At 48.6% G+C, this 8,453-nt stretch overlaps 1 long non-coding RNA gene across 1 annotated transcript; it reads right to left on the reverse strand.

The window, feature by feature from the left end:
* Positions 1-6,689, reverse strand: LOC105468712 (uncharacterized). The gene is made up of 3 exons (XR_979577.3): positions 6,591-6,689; positions 1,923-2,046; positions 1-153 (listed from the first exon to the last, which is right to left on the reverse strand). It is a non-coding gene; the product is annotated as an uncharacterized lncRNA (long non-coding RNA).
* Positions 6,690-8,453: the final 1,764 nt, after the last annotated feature.

The raw sequence follows: 8,453 nt of genomic DNA on the forward strand, positions 1-8,453 counted from the left end.
AGGGCATTAAAGATCAGGCAGTTCAACTCCAAGTTCAATTCGGAAATTATTTCCTCCATCCATCCTTCTGCTCCAGAACCTTGACTAACTCTTCCAGATCCAGTGCTTGGTGCTGTGAGATCCAACAGGGTCTTGCCTTCAGGGAACTCACATCTGAGAAGGGAGACAGGCATGTAAAGAACCCCTACAGTGGAGTGTATAATGTGCCAGAGGGGAGAGTGACCAGGTTTCTCAGGGAAGGAGATGCTCTCCTGGGATCATGAAGGATGAATTCACCAAGCAAGGAAATGGCGGAAGAGCTCCAAGCAGCTGTCAATATTCCTACCACCAGAACTTGCCCTGTCAATCAGGCCACTTCTTACTCAGACTCCCTGACTTCTGCACAACCCCTTGCCTTTCTCTCAGACTTTATTCACCCACTTTGCCTGTCAAAAAACGTTCACAGGCACTTCATCTGTAAAGATCCTGTACTGGGTCCTGGAGACTCCTGGCCTTGAGGAGCCCACAGCTTGGTGGGGGATGGATGCATAGAAAGCCAATGACCACATAGTGTGGGCATAGGAAGGTCAGAACTGAGGAGCCAGCAACAAACCCCTATCTGAGGACAGGGGAGAATTTCTGCAGGAGGCAATATATAACCTGACATCTGAGCTATAGAATATCCTACATCCTCATAGCACTCCTTTAAGGTAGGCCTTATTATTCCATTTTATATATGATAGTTTGAGGCCCAGAAAAGGGCAATGCCTTACGCAAGGTCACATGATTAGTGAGGGGGGTAGGTATGCATTCACCCCTGGGTACCCAGCAGCAGAGGCGGAAGTGGCACTATTGGAAGAGCTGGGCCTCAGGGGCTAGGATAAGAGGTGGAATGTTCAGAAGCATGGAGGGAGGAGCAGAAGCTGAGAACCTGGAGCTGATGGAACCTACGGGTTGTACCATCTCTCCCAGACACATAGTGGAGCAGAGAAGGGACAGGAATATCCAGCAGGGCATCAGCTTGCAGCTTCAGGTCAGCAGAGCTGGCTCAGTCCTTAGACACCATCTTATCCAGCCCACGGGAAACAGGTTTGTCCAGGGAAATTGATGAGGATGCATAGTATCACAGTGGCTGACCTGGGCTAGATAGAATTCAGAGGCTCTGTCCTCCAGCCCAGTGCTCCACCCATTGCCCCAGCTGCCACTACATTGTTCAATCCAATCTACATTTACTGATGGTGTGCTCTGGATTGGACACTCTTCCAGGCACCATGGAGACCACAGGGGTCCTCCGCATCACTGCTGTCAGGAGCTTTCAGCTGCATGCGGGAAGTCAGATCGGGCTCCAAGACCTAGACTCCAAGTAGCATGTGGGAAGTGAGACAGCAGCAGACATAAACACAGTGCTGGGGAGTGGGGTGAGGACGACCTTAATGGCACAAGTGCCATGAGCAATCCTTAGACTTCAGATCTCCCATCTGTCCCAAGAAAAGACTGGAGTCAACAATCTCTGAGGTCTGCTAGTTCAGACGGTCAAGCCTCTACCTTCCTTTTCCTTGCAAGGAATGGGAGGCAGGGCTGGGTCCAGCTGCTGGTAGGTTAGGGAATGGGAGGCAGAGGAAGTGGCTTGAGCTGCTTGAGCCACCCCCGCCTGCCCACCCCAGGGCTGTCCCATTACTGGCAGGGAAATCACAGACTCAGCGCTCAGACATCTGGGAGGTGCTGGGCAGCCTGGGTATTTTTAGAAGGCCAGAGGCAAACATGTCCGGAATCCTGGGTGTTGCTGAGCCAAAGAAGCTGGGAGGCCAGCAGAGGGTGAACCAGAAGAGGTGGCCTCATCCCTGGTCCTAACTTCACCAAGGTCAGCTGGCCTTGCCTTTCCCCAGAGGCTAGTGCTCTGGCCTATGGTGTGCAAGCTCTGGTTCCCCAGACTTATCACTCACTTCTGCTTCCTTCTGGGCAGTCAGATGCAGAGTTGTTACAGGGCCTCAGGGAGAGCACTTGATCTCTTGATTCATTCAGCCAGTTCTTTCTGTGCTTCCCATGGTCCAGGTGAGCTGCTGGGCTCTAGGGATACAGAATAGAAAGGAGGCAACCCTGGAGGGGCTCAGATCTGTTGGGTGGGGGGAGGGATGGGGGAAGATGGGAACACAGACAGTAATAACACCTTGAGATCACTTTGGAAGAAGAGGAAGTATGGGCCTGAGGGAGCTCAGAGGGTCCCCATCTCCCAGGGTTGCCACAAGGACCAGCTGATTATCTGTGGGCAAAAATGTAAGCTGCCAGCTAGGGGTCAGCTCAGGGTATAACTAAGCTGTGATTATCAGTCCTTTCTAGAGCCATGCCTTTTCCTTTAGCATGATTTCTGAAAGATAACATCTCAGAAGTAGAATACAAAGTAAGAATATCTTTTCAGCTGCTGACTTATCAACTACCAGAAAAAGACAGCCCAGTTTGCACTGACAGCTCCGTCTCTGTCTCCTTCTCTCCATCCTATCCCTTCCAATCCCGCCAGGCAAATCCACACTATCATATTACAGATAAAGACTCAAGTTCCAGAGAGGCAGGTCCAGCCCAGGTCAGCTCTGAGCTGTCTGTGACCTGCAGATTCCCAGATGGTCGAAACCACAGGAAGGACGCTCCCAGGCCTGCCTTTCAGAGGAGGAGGGCTGGGGCATGGGGTGGGCAGAGGGCAGGAGTCCAGCCCCACACTGGACCCCATCACAATTGACACTGCACCTTAAACCCGATCTGTCCCACTCACTCCCCGGGATTGACTGACCTTTCAGCCCAGGATTTCTCAAACTGGTCTCTTCAGTTTCGTGAGAGTTTCCAGCCTTATTCATGGATGTCTGCAGATATGCTACCTGAATTTTTTAAGTTTTGTACTTTCACTTTAATGATAATCTAAACACGTTAATATGAAAATATTCTGGCTTGACTGGAATGCACAGCATCTTATGAAAGAGGCTGCTCTAAGCATCAGTGTCCATGTCCGGATTTATCAGCAGACTAGTTCCAAAGAATCTAAGGGAACCACATTTAACGTCAATGCCGTGTCTCGAACTGACTTAATCAAGTTTGAGACTCATTGCTCTAGCTAAAATGCTTGTTTCCTTCCTGTTAGGTCCTGGGTAGAGAAAGAAGGATCTCAGTTGGGATCAGAGACATGGGTTCTAATTTTGTCTCTGCTTCCAACTCACTGAATAGCCATGAACAATTCCCTATCTGTGTCTCGTTCTAGATCTCGGTTTATTCATTTGTAAAATGGGAAGTATGAGTTAGACTATCCCTATGGTCCCTTCTGGCTCTCACATGTCAGGATTCCAAATTGTGATTGAGCTGCCCTCTCACAGCCACCCCCACCCACCCCCACACCCCCACACCATCCCCACTGAGGCCCAGTGCTGCCGGGGGCTCCTGGGTGGAAAAGTAGAGCCTCCAGGAGGGCGGGTGTCAGGCAGATGTAAAGGGGGTGGCCTGAGTGGGATTGAAAGTCATCAGGAAGAAAGCCACCAGGCCAAAGAGAGTACTTAGACCCAGCCAGGCTGTCAGCTGAGACCTTCCTCCCCAGGCCAGGAAGGCTCCTCCCAGGATAGTGGGGGGTCAGGGAACCCAGCCCTCACCTGTGTGGGATTCTCCTCGAAGATTCACTGTCAGCCATCCACCCTCCTACCCCACAGCACTGCCAGGAACCTAGAGCAACATTCTCCTATAACCCCCTTCCCCATCCCAGCTCACACTGGGGTCTCAGGGAATAGGGCCCCCAGACAATGCCAGAACCACCTCACAGACTAGACCTTCCTCAGCTCCCATCCTTTGGGCTTGCCCAACTTCTATAGATTGCCTAGAATTCAGATTAGGAGTTCCCTCTGTCAGGAAGCTCTCCCAGATCCCCCATCCCAGGCAGGCTCAGGGCCTTTATCCAACCTGCCATCTGTACTATCCTCTGTCCCTGCACTGATGCATCTTAACTTTCTGTTGATCTCTCCCTCCTGGCTCCCAGCTGCCTTTGTTAATTCAGACATTGTGGTAATGACATCTTTCTCACTTTGCTGGGAAAAGATTTGAAGCTCTGTCCCTTGGCCAAGGAATTCTAGACCTGGAAAAGCACCTGGAGTAGTAGGAAGTTTTCTCCTGACCTCAGGGCTCAGACATGCCTGCCCTCCAAGTCAACAATCAGCAGCACTGGGGGCAGGCTTTTCCTGCAAAGGACAGTTTGCAGAACAGATAAACGAATCTGGGCACCCTACATCCAGGCCTATCAGTTTGTCCTATCTTGTCGTTCTCTACCCTAAGGAGTCTTCTGGGGACACAGGCCAGAGGAGTGATGTCACATGGGAGGACAGGGCAGGATAAGAGGGAGGAATGGGACTAAGGAAATGCTTGGGGAGTAGGTGGGGTGTCCCCATCACATCTAGGTGGAGGTGGCTATGTCTTCATCTGGGTGTGAGACCATCCTAGCTTTCAGTGGCCTGGTGCCCACCCTAGCCCAGTTGAGGAGCCTTCAGAGGCCAGAGGTCATAGGTCATCACCTCCCAGAGAAACCCTGCCCTGCCCCAAAGTTGTCTGTTCCCAGCATACCAGCCCAGGGGAGAGAGAGCATGGGGCAGTGAGTCACGAAAGTGTATGGCTTTGGGCAGATCACACTCCCATCTGTACAATGAAGAGGTGGACTCTGTAAACCCTAAGGGCTCATCTGGTCAGGACAGTCTGTAGGCAGATGAAGTAGAAGAGACTGCTCCTGTGTGCAGGTGCTGGCTGGATGCTCCCATGCCTCTCGTCCCATCTAACTGCTCGGCCAAGGAGGGAAAAAGCTCCATGGAAAGCTTTCCCTCTGCTTGAGGCAGAGAAAGGTGGCGTGGATATTTTGTATATGTGATAAAAATATATGTGGAATATAAAAATTACAATTTTAACTATTTTAGATGTACAGTGATATACAATGCAATGTCATTAAGTACATACACAATGTTATGCTCCACTATCCATTTCCAAAGCTTTTTTTTGTTTTTTTTGAGATGGAGTCTTGCTCTGTTGCCCAGGCTGGAATGCAATGGCATGATCTCGGCTCACTGCAACCTCGCCTCCCAGGTTCAAGCAATTCTTCTGCCTCAGCCTCCTGAGTAGCTGGAATTACAGGCACCTGCCATCATGCCCCTTCTAATTATTTTGTATTTTTGTAGAGATGGGTTTCACCATGTTGGCCAGGCTGATCTTGAACTCCTGACTTCAGGTGATCTGCCCTCCTAAGCCTCCCAAAATGCTGGGATTACAGGTGTGAGCCACTGCGCCCAGCCCATTTCCAAAGCTTTTTATCATCCCAAACAGAAACTCTATAATTATTACACATTAACTCCCCATTCCCCTTCCTCCTACCCGTGGTATCCTCTTATTCTGCTTTCTGTCTATGAATTTGCCTTTTCTAGGTACTTCATATAAGTGGGATCATAGAATACTTGTTTTTGTGTGTATCTGGCTTCTTTCACTTAGCACAATGTTTTCAAGATTCATCCATGTTGTACATGTGTCAGTACTGCATTCCTTTTTAAAGGCCGAATAATATTTCACCTTATGGATATACATTTTGTTTAGCCATTCATCTGTTGATGGAAAATTGGGTTATTTCCACTTTTTGGCTATTGAGAATAATCTTGCTGTGAACATGGGTATACAAGTATCTGCTTAAGTGTCCTTTCAACTTTGGGGGGTATAGACCTAGAAAGGAAATTGCTGGATCAACATGGTAACTCAGTGTTTCACTTCTTAAGGAAACACCAAACTGTTTTCCACAGTGGTTATACCATTTTACATTTCTACCAGCAGTGCACTAGGGTTCCAATTTTCCTACATCCTTGCCAACATTTGTAATTTTTCTTTGAACAAAAAATTATATCCATCATAATGGGTGTGAAGTGGTATCTCATTGTGGTTGGCCTGGCTATTTTTTTCAAAAATTATATTTGGCCAGGTGCAGTGGTTCATGCCTGTAATCCCAACCCTTTGGGAGGCCAAGGCAGAGGATTGCTTTAGCGCAGGAGTTTGATACCAGCCTGAGCAGACTCCTGTCTATACAACAACAAAAAAAATAATAATTTAAGAAAAAATTAGCTAGGCACAGTGGTGCACACTTGTAGTCCCAGCTACTTGGGAGGCTGAGATGGGAGGACCACTTGAGCCCAGAAGTTCAAAGCTGTAGTAAGCTATGATTACACCACTACACTCCAGCCTGGATGACAGAGCAAGACCCTGTCTCTAAATAAAAAACAAAGCAAAACAAAACAAAAACTGTATTTTAGCTACAGGGTTCTTTTATCAGAGGAAAAGTTACCCAAAGGCTACATGAAGCCTTTGGTGAGGAGCTGGTAGTGGTTAACTGGAGGCAAGAAGGGCAGGTAAGGTCGCATGGGGCTGATAACTGTGCATGTGCGTGTGCGTGCATGTGTATGTGTGTGTTGAGGGGGTGCTCATGTGTGTGTGAGGGCACTTTCTCTTGGTCTCCCTCTCCCTGTCTTGCCCCACACAGAGGTCCTTTCTGAGGAACCCAGTGGCATAGTATAAAAGTCCCTGACTAATGGTCACTGAAGTCACTTCCTTTCTGGGGTACTTACCGGGAGGAGGCCATGTGTAACAGGGGCAGGAAGCTTCTCTCTTTCGTCCTTAGAGGAGGACTTAGCAAGTCACCTTGGAGGAGGCCCTCTCTGTTCTATCCACCACTTGAGTTTATCAGATGTAAATAGTGCCTGGAAAAACAAAACAGGACCTTTTGTGACCCAACAAAGGCCACCGCTCCCAATATCAAATGGGATGCAGAGCTGAAGAAAAAGGCAACATATTTGGGAGGAGTGGGACATGGACAAAGGAGCCCCAGGGCACAAATGGAAGAAGGCCCAGTCACTTTCCTTGTGAGGTTCAAAGTTATCTGGCTGCTAAGATGACCATGCCCAGTGAGCCCCACTTGTCGGAAGGAAAGAACCCCTGAGCCTCCAAGGATGGGGGCCTTGGACTTGTGGCCAGGCTTAACTCTGGGGTTGAGGACCTAGAAGCCCCTCTGGACCTTCCTCCTGGTGAAACTTACCAGAGCTCAGGAGTGTGAATGAGAGCTTGGATTTTGGGGTCTTGTGTTCATGGCTGCTAGGGCTCTGAACAGTAAGATGGAGCAAGATTGGGGATCAACAGTGCCTTTGGTGGAAAGGAGTTAGTCTAGTCCCTGTGGGTTTTGAGCACTCCTGTGAGATGGGGGAAGGCCTCCAGAGGGCCATATTGGACTTCCTGCTGATAAAATCTTGTGGAGCTCAAGCAATTAATGGGGAAAAAATTTGACCATAGTTTTTACCTTAAGCTGGTAGAGGGACCACACAAGTTACATGCAGTTCTCAAGTTATTTGGTTCTCTAGTTCCAGAGGTGGGGCAGGATGACAGGGACCAGGAAAGTATATTATTCCTTTTTGCACCCAAGCCAGCTCAAGACAACCCTGGGAAATGGGAGGGAAAGTCTCTGGGCCTCTTTACTTACTTAGGTTTCCTTCGTGGGTCCCCTTCAGGAGCCGCTCCTCATCTTCGGGATTCCACTATGGCCCCTTGCCTAGGTCTACAGCCCATGATAGTACTCAAATGCTCAGGCTATTTCCTGTTCACTCTCTCTACAAAGCTTATCCAGCCTGGGTCCAGGTTCCTCCGTTCCCCATTAGGAGCACTAAGCTCAGCTAATAGACCAAATTGACCAAAGGAGCTGATGACGACAGTTGGTTAATCCAGCCACTAAGGGCTTCTCATGCAACCCTTCCCTGACTCCATTCGCATTTCACCAAGGATCACAGTTACTCCAAAGGCACAACAATCTGAGCAAAAGGTTGCTGGAATGTACTGCTTCAACAGCCTTTCAGCTCTGTTGTGCAAAGAAGGTGTAATTCTACTGGTGGAATTTTAGGCACTTTGAAAGAATGTTTGGGAAAATAGTTTGTTGCAAATAGGCAACCTTTGCTCACCCACAGAGAAGACAGCATTTTCTGCCTACACATGAGGGAGCCTACGTGAGGCCCAGCTCCAGCTGTGACCTTCAGTTCCACTCCCTAGGCCAAGAGGTTAAATTAAGATCACCCATTAGTTCAGAAGCAGGTTAGACCAGTCACTATAAGCATGTGCCTGGTCAACCAAACTTGGTTATGCAAAAGGAATCTTTAGTCTGCAATGTTTTGCACACCCAGCACACAAATTAAAACATTTCTTCTTGACTACACTTGGAAGGAAAAGAAAGAAAAGCAGGATAAAGGGCAAGATAAGAGAAGACGGCAAGTGCCAAGGAACTGAATCCTATCAGCCACCAAACCTTCATTTAAGCAGCCTGCTCATCTATGACCTACATTTATGAATTCTTTCTTGCAACCAACCAATCAGCCTTCATTCAACTAATCAGTGAATGAACCAGTCTTCATTCAATCAAGCATTCTGTATTAATTGGAACTACTAATTTC

Source organism: Macaca nemestrina, chromosome 12 (assembly GCF_043159975.1).
Source record: "Macaca nemestrina isolate mMacNem1 chromosome 12, mMacNem.hap1, whole genome shotgun sequence".
Lineage (NCBI taxonomy): Eukaryota > Metazoa > Chordata > Mammalia > Primates > Cercopithecidae > Macaca > Macaca nemestrina.